Genomic DNA, 14143 nt, shown 5'->3' with positions numbered 1-14143 from the left:
AAAAGTGGGTCAGCTCTTTCAGATTTACACTGACGTAGCAGAGCAGATTTTGGCTGCAGGTCTGAATTTGCTGATACACAGCAAACTCCTTAGAAACTCATTCATCTTATCTGGCAGAAAAAAATCCGCAGCATTTTATCTTGGATCTGCTGTTAGTGACTGATGGGTCAGCTTCACTTAAAGACTAGGCTTGCCTAGCTTCTTATAACTTGGCCGTAGGTTTTGGAGGACATCTGCAAATCATTGAATGAATCAGAAAAGTACAAATTCACAACAGTTCTACTCTCTTGAGTTGCGTTTGATATTTCCTGTTTTTAAGGTTTCCTTGGTATCTAACACATAGACTGCTAAACACCAGCTGCTCCCAGTGACTCAGATCTACAGACCTTTGATCAATTTATCTTGTCATGATTAACCAATTTCTATACTGGAGGGAGGATGTTACCATTTTTTGTGAGTATAAATATTGAGCCAACATCCTCTGCATTTCTGTGCAGTACAAACCCTAGTCTTTGGTGGGTGCTTGTATTATAACTGCAGGTCCCTTTCTCCCCATTAGCCCAAGTCCTATCAAGGACACTCTTGGCAAAGTTTTATTCTGAACCTAAGGTATTGTTGATAATGGATTTGGAGTTGGAGCTCTGTGACTAAACTGGGACACTTCTTTTGGTGTTTTGAATACCCATTTTCTTCCAACTAATTTTATTTAAATATTTGGATTTATTCTCTGGAAAGAACAACTAAGGGGAAAAGATAAAAATGAAACAGTTACACCACGGTGAATTCAACCTGTTTCTGTTTACAAAATAAGACAACTTACTTCTTGTTCATTAGTTCTCTAAGTGGAGGTGTTTCAACTTTTTTGATTTGTAGACCTGCAAATGTTGCTAATGAACATGGAGACCCCTGTACAATTCTAGTACTGATTTCCTTCAGAAGCTTTTGAAACCTCAGGCATCTGTGGATCATAAGCAAGAAATGCCTCTATGAAGCATAATATGTATGAGACAGGTAGATTATGATTGCTACGTATGGATATATAAATATATATCTCCATATGTATAAGGAGATTGTCTATCTGTTAATGATTTTCTGTGACACCAGGTAAATTCCAAGAGACTGCTGAAATTTGAAATGGTTACAGGTACTAGAGGTAACGGTATGCATGTTAAACCTGTTCCTCCCCCAGGCCTACACACATGTTCATTTCAGTTGTTGAAATAATTGATTCAGTTGGAATAATCTGTTTCTCTGCCATAGATCTAGTTATCTGCATTCACACTTAGCTGAGATAAAGGTAGCCAATTTACCCTGTGATGTTTTAAAGTCCCCTAATACCAACAGACTAGTGCATACTTTCCTGGCTGTGTGTATCTATGTAGTGTCTCTCTCTTTCTAGATGATCCTATGGACTCTTTTATTTTAGTCTTTTTATTGAGCGTGCATGGTATGTAATAATGCAATAATCACATTATATGAAAAAGAAATCTAATATTTTCCTCAAACCAGCAATGCACTACTGCCCACATCACACCAAATACCAAATTTAAAAACATTGCTATACAGTCCTATGATGAAACTTTTTTTTCATTTTGAAAGTTTTCACAGCCATTCTGTGCTTTTTTTTTAATTATTATTTCAACAGTACTACTGCCCAGAATAGGCATTAGCCCAAAAATGCAAAGGTTTCAAAAACTTAAGAAAACATAGGATTATGCTGGAAATCCAGTCTATAGAAGGTGTTATTGAATGACTGCGATGCGTTAGCTGCACCAAAGCTTTCAAAGTGCACGGGTCATATCTGGGACACTTGTTTGATACGTGATGCATGCCATAATTATAGACTAAACTTTTATTCCATCAGGAGTTCAGCTCCCAAGTAACAGGCTTGGCTCCTGACGCGTTGGAGGAATCTAGTGTTCCTTTCCCCTCTCTATCCCAGGACTGGGTCACTGAACAGCAATCTTCCCACTTCCCAGTCACTATGACCATCCGTCATGCATTTGACGCCAGAAGTCCTCTTCACTTAGAAGCCTATGATCTAGTCTGTTAATGTGCTGTCTGTTCACAACAAACTATTATTTATCCATCTATAGATATCTGCAGAAAAAGAAGGTGAAATCAACTGATTCTTACTAAATCTTACTTTTCATTGTAAATCTTTCTTCATTGTAAAGGCTGGTGAATTCTACTTGGCTCATATATGGTCCCTTCTGTCTAGGGGACATTAGCTCAGTGGTTATTAGCTTTTTCCCCATAACATTTTTTCTCTAGGCCTTTTTATTTAATTATTGGTTTATTTTATTATGGCATTGTTTTAGGACTAAGACTTACAGATGGTATATGGAGAGAATATTTCCCAATGAATTTTTTTTCCTGCTGTTCTTAAGTATCATGGTGTTTCTTCCTGAATATACGATCTCTCAGCCATCCATGGCTTTGTCTCCTGTTTTCTTCTCATAGTGACTCTTTCTGATATAGCTCCATGTAGGCAACCAAGTGAGCAATAAGGGATCATTAGAATATTCATTATAAACTAGTAGAGAGATTTCCTTTATTCCTCAGTTCTCCCCTTTTCCTTCTTCCCTTTATCTTCCTGCAGAGAAAAGAACAGAGCGGGTTCGTTCTTCAGGGAATTCCTGGCTCTTCATCCCTAGTTAAGGTATCTGCTGCTGTCTTTAGATGACTTTTGTAATGGGAAAAGGTTTCTCTAGGTTTAACAGAACCTTTCTCAGAGCTTCTGTTGGGTCTTATGAAAGCGTTACCACTTCGTTGGGTCCCCTTACTGCAGTTTGTTTATTATTCTTGTGTGTTTTGTTGTGGGGTGTGTGCAGTCAAAGAGATAATGTTAGCACACAGTTTTAGATAATATGTGGACATACTGCTAAATGAAAGGGCTTTTTTTCATTTCTAGCTTAGAGTTGATTTTTTTCCTGTCCCATCATTGGGATAATCCGCTTCTGTTGTTTTATTGTCCTTCATCCATTCAGTCAGCCCTGCATCTGAACACTTGTTCCAAATCAGACCTATCCTTTTCCTGAGACTGGCTAAAATTATCAATTGTATCAACATATGCTGTCCTGGTTTGGCCCAAACCAGGCCAATTAGTCTTAGAGAAACCAAGGTCACTGCTAAATTCCTCACTGCTTACGAGTGAAGAGCCAAAGGGGGGTCGCAGCTGCAGGGGGGAGCAGACAGGGCAGGTGACCCAAGATTGACCAACGAGGTATTCCATCCCACACACGTCATTCTCACTTTCCTATTTATCACTAACCCACTGCCTCCTGGAGGTGGGGCCCAGGAGGGAGGGGCCCTCCTGTCTCCCACTGATTGGTACCAGCTTTGCCAATTTTCCAGTTAAAAGCCTGCAGGTGTGATGGCAGGGAGAGCTATTGCATTTTGCCCTCTGCCCGTGCTGGGGGGAGCTACTGCATTTTCCCCTCTGCCTGTTCTGGGGGGAGCTACTGCATTTTCCCCTCTGCCCGTGCTGGGGGGAGCAACTCTGCCTGAGAAGGATTTCCAAGCTCTCAGTCTTGGTTTTGTATATATTTGTATATATTTGATTATTTCTATTGTTATTGTTATTATACTCTTTTTCATTATTATAGTTTATTAAAACTGTTTTAACTTTCCAACCCATAAGTCTCTCTCCCTTTTCCCTTTCCCTTTCCCTTAGGGGGGGGAGAGGGTTAACAGAGAACATCTGCCACCTGGTTAATAGCTGGCCCAGCTTTAAACCGTGACAGATTAAATTGGCGCCCAACGTGGGGCGTGATGACCACTTCAGGTCATCAAGGGAGAGATGCAACATACAGATGGGCTCATGACCGAGGGGTGGACTTAACCATGGACTCTATTGCACAGGTTATCCATGATTGTGAAACATGCGCCGCAATTAAGCAAGCCAAACGGTTAAAACCTCTGTGGTATGGGGGGCGGTGGTTGAAATATAAATATGGGGAGGCCTGGCAAATTGACTATATCACACTCCCTCAAACCCGCCAGGGTAAACGCTATGTGCTTACCATGGTGGAGGCGACCACCGGATGGTTGGAAACATACTCTGTGCCCCATGCCACTGCCCGGAACACTATTCTGGGCCTTGAAAAGCAAATCTTGTGGCGACATGGCACGCCAGAGAGAATTGAGTCGGACAATGGGACTCATTTCAAAAACAGTCTCATAGACAACTGGGCCAAAGAGCATGGCATCGAATGGGTATATCACATCCCCTATCATGCACCAGCCTCTGGGAAAATTGAATGGTATAATGGGCTGTTAAAAACTACCCTGAAAGCAATGGGGGGTGGAACCTTTAAAAACTGGGATAAACATCTGGCACAAGCTACCTGGTTAGTTAACACCAGGGGATCTATCAATCGAGCTGGCCCTGCTCAGTCAGACCTTCTACATACAGCAGAAGGGGATAAAGTACCTGTGGTGCATGAAAGGAATCTGTTGGGAAAAACTGTCTGGATTCTTCCTGCAACGGGCAAAGGTAAACCCATTCGTGGGATTGCTTTTGCTCAGGGACCTGGATGTACTTGGTGGGTGATGTTGCAAGATGGTGAAGTCCGATGTGTCCCTGAAGGTGATCTGAAGTGTCATGAGCCCACCGAGCTAAAAATAGTTCACCTTTATGTTCCCAGTCCAAGTCTATTTGGAACACTTTAGCAGCTTGATCCGCTTGTTGGTTGTTTCGATGTTCCTCAGTTGCCCGACTTTTAGGTACGTGAGCATCTACATGACGGACCTTCACGACTAGTTTCTCTAGCCGAGCAGCAATATCTTGCCACAATTCAGCAGCCCAAATAGGTTTACCTTTGCGCTGCCAGTTGCTTTGCTTCCACTGCTTTAACCACCCCCACAAGGCATTTGCTACCATCCATGAGTCAGTATAAAGATACAGCCTTGGCCACTTTTGTCGTTCAGCAATGTCTAAAGCCAGCTGGATGGCTTTTACCTCTGCGAATTGACTTGATTCACCTTGTCCTTCTGTGGCTTCTGTGACTCGTCGTATGGGACTCCATACAGCAGCTTTCCACTTCCGATGCTTTCCTACAAGACAGCAGGATCCATCGGTGAACAGGGCATACTGCTTCTCATCCTCTGGTAGTTCATTATATGGTGGGGCTTCTTCAGCACGTGTCACCTCCTTTTCTGGTGGCATTCCGAAGTCTTTGCCTTCTGGCCAGTCCATGATCACTTCTAAGATTCCTGGGCGATTAGGGTTTCCTATTCGAGCCCTCTGCGTAATTAATGCAATCCATTTACTCCATGTAGCATCAGTTGCATGATGGGTAGTAGGAACCTTACCCTTGAACATCCAGCCTAGTACTGGTAATCGAGGTGCCAGGAGAAGTTGTGCTTCAGTACCAATTACCTCTGAAGCAGCTCTAACTCCTTCATATGCTGCCAGTATCTCTTTTTCAGTTGGAGTGTAATTGGCCTCGGAACCCTTGTATCCTCGACTCCAAAATCCTAGGGGTCGACCTCGAGTCTCCCCTGGTACTTTCTGCCAGAGGCTCCAGGTAGGACCATTGTCCCCAGCTGAGGTGTAGAGCACATTTTTAACATCTTGTCCTGTACGGACTGGTCCAAGGGCTACTGCATGCACAATCTCTTGTTTAATCTGTTCAAAAGCCTGTTGTTGTTCAGGGCGCCACTGAAAATCATTCTTCTTTCTGGTCACTTGATAAAGAGGGCATACTATCTGGCTGTAATCTGGAATATGCATTCTCCAGAAACCCACAACGCCTAAGAAGGCTTGTGTTTCCTTTTTGTTAGTAGGTGGGGACATAGCTGTTATTTTGTTGATCACCTCTATCGGGATCTGGCGACGCCCATCTTGCCATTTAATCCCTAAAAACTGGATCTCCCGGGCAGGTCCCTTGACCTTGCTTCTTTTTATGGCAAAACCAGCTTGCAGAAGAATTTGGATTATTTTCTCCCCTTTGTCAAAAACTTCTGCTGCTGTATCACCCCACACAATGATGTCATCAATATATTGCAAATGTTCTGGAGCTCCACCCTCTTCTAGTGCAGTCTGGATCAGTCCATGGCAAATAGTAGGACTGTGTTTCCACCCCTGGGGCAGTCGATTCCAGGTGTACTGGATACCTCTCCAGGTAAAAGCAAACTGTGGCCTGCACTTTGGTGCCAAAGGAATAGAGAAAAATGCATTAGCTATGTCTATGGTGGCATACCACTTGGCTGCCTTTGACTCCAGTTCGTATTGAAGTTCTAGCATGTCTGGCACAGCAGCACTCAGCGGTGGCGTAACTTCATTTAGGCCACGATAGTCCACAGTTAATCTCCATTCTCCATCAGACTTTCGCACTGGCCATATAGGACTATTAAAGGGTGAGCGAGTCTTGGGAATCACTCCTTGATTTTCTAATTGTCTAATCAGTTTATGAATGGGGATCAGGGAGTCTCGATTGGTGCGATATTGTCGTCGGTGCACCGTGGTAGTAGCAATTGGCACCTGTTGTTCTTCAACCTTCAGCAACCCCACAACAGAAGGATCTTCTGAGAGGTCAGGCAAGGTAAACAGCTGTTTAATGTCCTCAGTCTCTACAGCTGCTATACCAAAGGCCCATCTATACCCTTTTGGGTCCTTAAAATACCCCCTCTTGAGGTAGTCTATGCCAAGGATGCACGGAGCATCTGGGCCAGTCACAATGGGGTGCTTTTTCCATTCATTTTTAGTTAGGCTCACTTCAGCCTCCAATACAGATAACACTTGAGATCCTCCTGTTACTCCTGAAATGCTGATAGATTCTGCCCCTTTATGATCCGATGGCATTAGGGTGCACTGTGCACCAGTGTCTACCAGGGCTCGATACCTTTGTGGTTTTGATGTGCCAGGCCATCGAATCCACACAGTCCAATAAACTCGGTTGTCCCTCTCCTCCACCTGGCTGGAGGCAGGGACCCCCTAATCAAGAAATGGATTTGTGCTGCTCACAGGGACTGGACCTTCATTTCTCCTATTCACACTTTGGAAAAAGGAATTTGAGGCCCATCTACCCTGACTGGGGTCCTGCTCACTGGTAACTGGAGCAGCCATCCTCCTAGAAAAATTCTCTCTGGTATTTCTTTTAGCTTGCAACTCACGTACTCGTGCCTGTAGGGTACTGGTAGGTTGTCCATGCCATCTGCTCATGTCCTCCCCATAACCACGCAGGGCAAACCACAGGATACCTCGTGATGTGTTCCGTTTCCTTTGAGCTGGTCCTGTAGGAGAACGTTTTCTCTTAACAGCTGCAACGCGAGCCTGTGTAGGTAGAGAGTCAAGTTTATTCTCGATCTTGGACAGTTTGTCTGACAGTTGTTTAAATGAGTCCTTGTTCTCCTTAGTCAGTTTTTCCACAGCTGAGATGCGTGCCTGCAGTGGGGAAGAAATACTATCTTCATACTGTCGCATACAGTTAGCCATTTCGCCCACACTAGGTCGTGCCATAGCATCTTCTCCCCAGACTAATATTGACAATGTATGGGTATATGTCGGTGGAGCATTCTTCACAACCTTCCGGAACATGGATCAGTTGCATTCCACTTCATCAGGATCTACAGGATCTACAACTTCCCGTGGGTGTCTATAAATGATCTCTTGCACAGCCAGTTCTCTAAGGTAGTTAATACCTTTTTCTATAGTGGTCCATTTGCTTAGGTGACTCATAACATCATCTTTATAGGGATACCTGCTCTTTACAGCTGACAAGAGTCGCCTCCAGAGACTGACAGTGTTTGACTTTCTTGCGAGCGCCTTATCAATACCACCATCTCTGGACAGGGATCCCAACTGTCTGGCTTCTCTGCCATCCAATTGCATGCTGTCTGCCCCATTATCCCAGCATCGGAGCAACCAGGTAATAATAGGTTCACCGTCATAACGGCTGAAGTCTTTCCTTATATTTCTCAGGTCCTTCAGGGATAAGGAGTGGTAGGTTATCTCTACGTCCGAGTCCTCCTCTTGTGATAGTTCTGCTTTAGAAGGACCTTTCTTCTGTGATGGGTCTGCTTTAAAATGACGATCAAGGAAACCCCCATCTGTGTCAGGCCCTAACTCTGCCTGAGAAGGGCCCTCACCTGGGTCATATGATGGCTCTGCCTTAGAAGGCTCTGAGTCATCATCCTTCACTTCACGAGCTGATTTCTTTTGGTATTTCTTCCTGGTTACAGGAGCAATTGGTACAGATTCGATAGATGCTGGAGTCTGAGTAGATGCAGTGGCTGTCGTGGGAGTGCTGAGAGTCTGAGTAGCTGCAGTGGCCATCTTGGGGGGTGTAGCAGCTGTGGTACAGGCTGCCAAGGTGTTAGTGGATTTAGTGGCTGTAGCGGCAGTACACACTGTAGGATCTGAGGTGGCTGCATAACACCTACAACTGTCCCTGCACCGATATTTAATCTTATCCCACATCAGAAACACATTCAGGACAAACAAAAATGAAAACATGCCACCTAGACAGCACCATCCTAATTTCGCAAAATCTAGTGGAATCAGCTTGGCAGAAAAGGAGAAGGTACTATTTCCCAAAGTAAAACTGGAAGTGTAATCATTAACAGAATCAGCTAAAGGACGCCTGGAGCGTGCAAATGAAGTCGCTGCTACTGATTCGCGATTAAAGCTGCCCATCATTGTGTCATAGAGATAAGAGATCGGAATATTAACTGCCCAGTTTATCACAGCATAAATCAGTATCAAACCCCATACCAAAACAATACATTTCGACCAGCGCCCACTGCTAAACTGCATGTAAACATTCATAAGAAGCAAGCAATAACACAGTGCCCACGGCAGGTAAGGCATCATTGCAATACTCAACTGTGAAAGAAACTCCATAAAAAGATGAGATAACACATCATTCAAAAATGACATCACCGTCTTCACTATCTGTTTTAACTTTCCAACCCCTCGTAAATCTCAAAGGAAGAAATCTGATATTCTCTCAGCTGAGCTCTCTGGGTCTCCTCCCACCAGAGCCAGGATTCAACTTATCAGAGCAACCTGTTGGAGCTTCTCTGGAGCCCCACGTTGGGCGCCAATTAATCTGTCACGGTTTAAAGCTGGGCCAGCTATTAACCAGGTGGCAGATGCTCTCTGTTAACCCTCTTCCCCCCCTAAGGGAAAGGGAAAGGGAAAAGGGAGAGAGACTTATGGGTTGGAAAGTTAAAACAGTTTTAATAAACTATAATAATGGAAAAGAGTATAAAAACAATAATAATAGAAATAATCAAATATATACAAATATATACAAATATATACAAAACCAAGACTGAGAGCTTGGAAATCCTTCTCAGGCAGAGTTGCTCCCCCCAGCACGGGCAGAGGGGAAAATGCAGTAGCTCCCCCCAGAACAGGCAGAGGGGAAAATGCAGTAGCTCCCCCCAGCACGGGCAGAGGGCAAAATGCAATAGCTCTCCCTGCCATCACACCTGCAGGCTTTTAACTGGAAACCCACAATCCTGAACCAAATGAACTTAATGAACTTTTTGTATAGAGATGAATCATAAACTAGTGATATGTGTATATATATTTGAAAATGAAAAGGTAGTGGTGATCTGAGTATGACGTGAATGGTATGGAATAAGGGGTGGAATGTCCTGGTTTGGCCCAAACCAGGCCAATTAGTCTTAGAGAAACCAAGGTCACTGCTAAATTCCTCACTGCTTACGAGTGAAGAGCCAAAGGGGGGTCGCAGCTGCAGGGGGGAGCAGACAGGGCAGGTGACCCAAGATTGACCAGTGAGGTATTCCATCCCACACACGTCATTCTCACTTTCCTATTTATCACTAACCCACTGCCTCCTGGAGGTGGGGCCCAGGAGGGAGGGGCCCTCCTGTCTCCCACTGATTGGTACCAGCTTTGCCAATTTTCCAGTTAAAAGCCTGCAGGTGTGATGGCAGGGAGAGCTATTGCATTTTGCCCTCTGCCCGTGCTGGGGGGAGCTACTGCATTTTCCCCTCTGCCCGTGCTGGGGGGAGCAACTCTGCCTGAGAAGGATTTCCAAGCTCTCAGTCTTGGTTTTGTATATATTTGTATATATTTGATTATTTCTATTATTATTGTTATTATACTCTTTTTCATTATTATAGTTTATTAAAACTGTTTTAACTTTCCAACCCATAAGTCTCTCTCCCTTTTCCCTTTCCCTTTCACTTAGTGGGGGGAGAGGGTTAACAGAGAGCATCTGCCACCTGGTTAATAGCTGGCCCAGCTTTAAACCGTGACATATGCCAAGACAAATCCTCCCATCCCCTTCAAAAGGCGAACAGTCCAGATGTTGAAAAGTAGCTGAAGAATCTTTGTGTTCAAAGTATAAAACCAGGAAACTGGGAAGAGCTACACATGTTCTGAATGCTGATAGCAGTCTGGCTAGAGTGCCCAACAACCTTTCGTATTGTAATTTCTAGTCCTTGTCCAACAGCAGCATGAGTTGCACATCAGCACTCTGCTCATGCTAATCCACTCAGAGGCTGATAATCCCAGCCACACTGGCACCTGCAGCTTTGGTGATGTGCACTGACTCTTTTATTATGAATTGATCTGCAGATCCACCATAGCTCTAAATTCTCATCTAATTAGTAAGTAATCTGTCAATTCTCGTTTAGCACGTAGGGTCCTGTTTCCAGCCTGTGAGAACTGACTTAGCAGGGCTGCTGTGCAGCTCTGATGTTTTTGCTTGCTTTTCCCTTTTTACATTTTTTTAAATTTGTGCTGTGCATCCATATATTCTGAGAAAAGATATACATGAAGGGATGTGAAGCATCTTCACCTGCTTCCTTCTGCTTGAAAAAGCAGTTTTTCAAAAGATACCCATGTTTTGTGAAGTCCTCTTCCCACTTCAGGTATATTTCCCTGACTTCTCTTAGTAAAGCTCTGTCAGTCATTTCTTCAGTTTTATGAAGAAAGGACCCATATTCAGCTCTTTCTAAACCACACTTAATGCAAAATATATATGCCTTTATGTAATAAAACAATTTCCAATGAAACACTGTCTGCTTACCTTGACAGCAATATAGAGGTGATCTTGGACTTAATTTTTTTTATTTTTTTGGTAGTATCTATACCATAATTGGGAATTTTAAATGAATGGATGGGAAATATCTTTGAAAACTGCTCACGACTGTCTTGTTGGTTTCTGTCATTTGTCTTATGATATTGTCAACTCATCATCCTTTTGTATTTGTAATCATGTTGTTAGATCCAAATCAGGTAACCTCTCGTACAAATTCCCAAAGAAATAATATTCTTGATGGTTTATTCTTGTGAGTGCTACATTATACTGCATCCTTCATGGGAAAAATGGCAGCACGACATAAATTTCTTATGGTTGGTAGATATCAAACATACTACTTTGTATGGTGTCAAACATACTACTTTGTTTTCATCCGTGGTTTCTTAAGGTCTTTGGCACTAAAAATGCAAATCAGACTTGCCCTGATAATAAGACTTGTCAATAGCCAGATACCAAAAGGCCGTAAAACAGACTCCCATGAGAGCAGTACTTTCTTTCACAGAAACATAAGGCAGCCATGTGTATGAATACTTCATTCAGGTGTATTAGACATCTATTAATTTTTTTCACATATTAGCTTATTAAAAAAACCCCAACCTTCTAATGTTTGGCTGTTGGCCTTACTCTCGTTCCTTAAAGCATTGCAAAAGCTGATGGGAAGCAAGACCTCTAAGAACTGAATATCCAGGCTTTTGAATATCGATACAGGCTTTTTGTACTTCACTTTGCTGGGTCTTATTAATTCACTTTAGATTTTGTTACACTATAATAATCTTCAGGAATTTTTCTAAAATTAGACCTGCAAGAAATATTTGATGTGAAATTGCCTAGATTTGAATATGAAAAGTGTCTGCAGATCAGCACATTTTGGACAATGTTCTGCAATGTCTCTGAAAAAGGCTGTCAGAGCTGGGTATGAATATCATTTTGCATTGTCTGGAAGTCTGGAAACATTTATAAGTAGATTATATGGATGCATTTGACTTTGAGTGTTTGGGCAGGGAGTGGACAAGTGAAAAAAATCGCAAGCCTCAAACTATATATTATCCATTTCAAGTCTAGCCTGCTCTTAGAAATGGTGCCTGAAGATTTCTTAATGTCTTTTCTCTGTGGAAATACTGTCTTGGATTTTTGTGATCTAATCAACAAAAATAAGCAAGGAACTGCTTTTCTTTTAGCTGGTAGGGACTACCACATTTCTAAGAGTCGTTTGAAGAAATGTGTAGGATCTATCTATCACCTAGATGTCAGTCAACTTGCATTAGAAAAATCAAGACAGTATTGTTTTGCTTTCTACTGTAATGCATCTACTGATGAAGCTCAAAGACAGGGAGGGAGAGAATTGGCCTGCTCTTGACACAAGTGAGTTAGTTAGAATGGATAAATTGGATCTGTTCCCTTGTTTGAGGACTTTCAGCATGAGGCATTGCTGATGGGGATGGGTGAGAACAAGGAAACCTTGGGGATAAGGCACGATATTCCGGTCTGAGACTTTGGAGATACGTATAAATATTTAGCTTTTTCTCCAAAATAATCATTGAGCCCTTTGGACTTTTATCTTATTCATACAAGTAGCCGGGCATAAGTGAATCTGTTCTGCAAAAGGCTCAGCATGTTTTTAAGGCCAAATACTTCTTGCACTGTGAAGAAGTGGAACACGGAAGCAACACATTTTGGGACTCAGGGCAGAGGAACTGTAGACAGCATTTAAAAAAAAAAAAAGACTTACGTAAAATCTGCCTTCCCTCCTGCTTCTACTCCCTGGGTCTTCTCAAAGGAGCATATGACTTCTGTGAATGGACAGGTCACGCACTGAGTAATGTTTTGGCTCTGTATTTACAAGAGAGGTAATGGATGCTGGCAGGGGAGCACGCTGGGAGATCTGTCCCATCTGCTACGGACTCCTTTGGAGATAGCTCAGTGTATTATCTTTCTATGAATCATCATTGCTCCTCGAACAGCGTGCAGAATTCAGTTCAGCATAGCTGGTAATGCTTTGGGTACACATTAGGTAAGAAAGCTATTTTCTACAGTTTCTGCTCTGTGCTGCTGTCTTATGTGTCTTAGTTTTAAAATTCACTCTTACATTATTCTTCTCATCTGAGAGCTGCTCCTTTGTTACTTTCTAGAGGAGACTCGCAGCAGCAGAACGCGTTTGTAGCAGTTTAAGGAAAGGACCCACAATGTAATATGTTTTGTTCCTTTTTGTTCTAGTTTTACTGGTTTCTGAGCAAATAGAGTCATTCTGAGTGACTTTTTCCCAAGTTTGAACATACCAGGGGTGAATTTGGCCTGAAGACAGACTGTAATATAATGGACAGAATGTGAATTATTAACTTGGAGGTTAATGAAATCTGAATGACCAGTGGAGTTTCTCCAAACACACTTTTTAAATCTAAAAAGTGAGTTCTTGCTCTCTTTAATCAGATTATTGGCTAAGGTTCAGGAATCGTTTGGCAAAATTATGTAGCTTATTCAAGCTAGGTTTACATAATAGTTCATAATGGAGGAAAACCTTGTATTGTGATCAACCGTCAAAATCACCACCAGCCTTCAAAATTCCAAACTAAAGAATAAAGAACCACAGAAATGGATATAGCAATGCCCAGAGAAATACCTTTATTCCCAAAGAGCTCAGCTGTAATAAGCAGAGCTCGTTGTTTTAAATAAAAGATTTTAACCTTCAGTCGACCATGATTTTAATAAGCAACATTCATCCTGTTTTGCCTTTGTATAATTCAGTTCTTTTCCTAAGAAAGTTAGGTTTTTGATAGGTAAATATTAATATATATTGATCTACAATTAAAGATTGCTTCTATGATTCATCTAATATTTCTTTTTGCTAACCAGCAAAATGCTTTATTTTCATGTATAAGTGAAAATAGAATTTGCCTTTTAAAACTTAAGGAAAAATCCTAGATGTTATTATGTTGCAAAATAGTAAACGATACCTCTTCTTTATTGGAATACTTGTTCTTATTCACTGTTCGACAAAAATGCCTTTGGGTAGAAAGAGAAATTCAAGTAACAGTGCAGAAAAACAGATTTCTGAAAACAATCTGATCTGCCAAAAAAAAAAAAAAAAGTATGTGGAATGTGCTGGATGCATAGAAAAAATA

This window comes from Nyctibius grandis, chromosome 7, assembly GCF_013368605.1.
Source record: "Nyctibius grandis isolate bNycGra1 chromosome 7, bNycGra1.pri, whole genome shotgun sequence".
NCBI lineage: Eukaryota > Metazoa > Chordata > Aves > Nyctibiiformes > Nyctibiidae > Nyctibius > Nyctibius grandis.
This window is presented reverse-complemented; position numbering follows the sequence as displayed.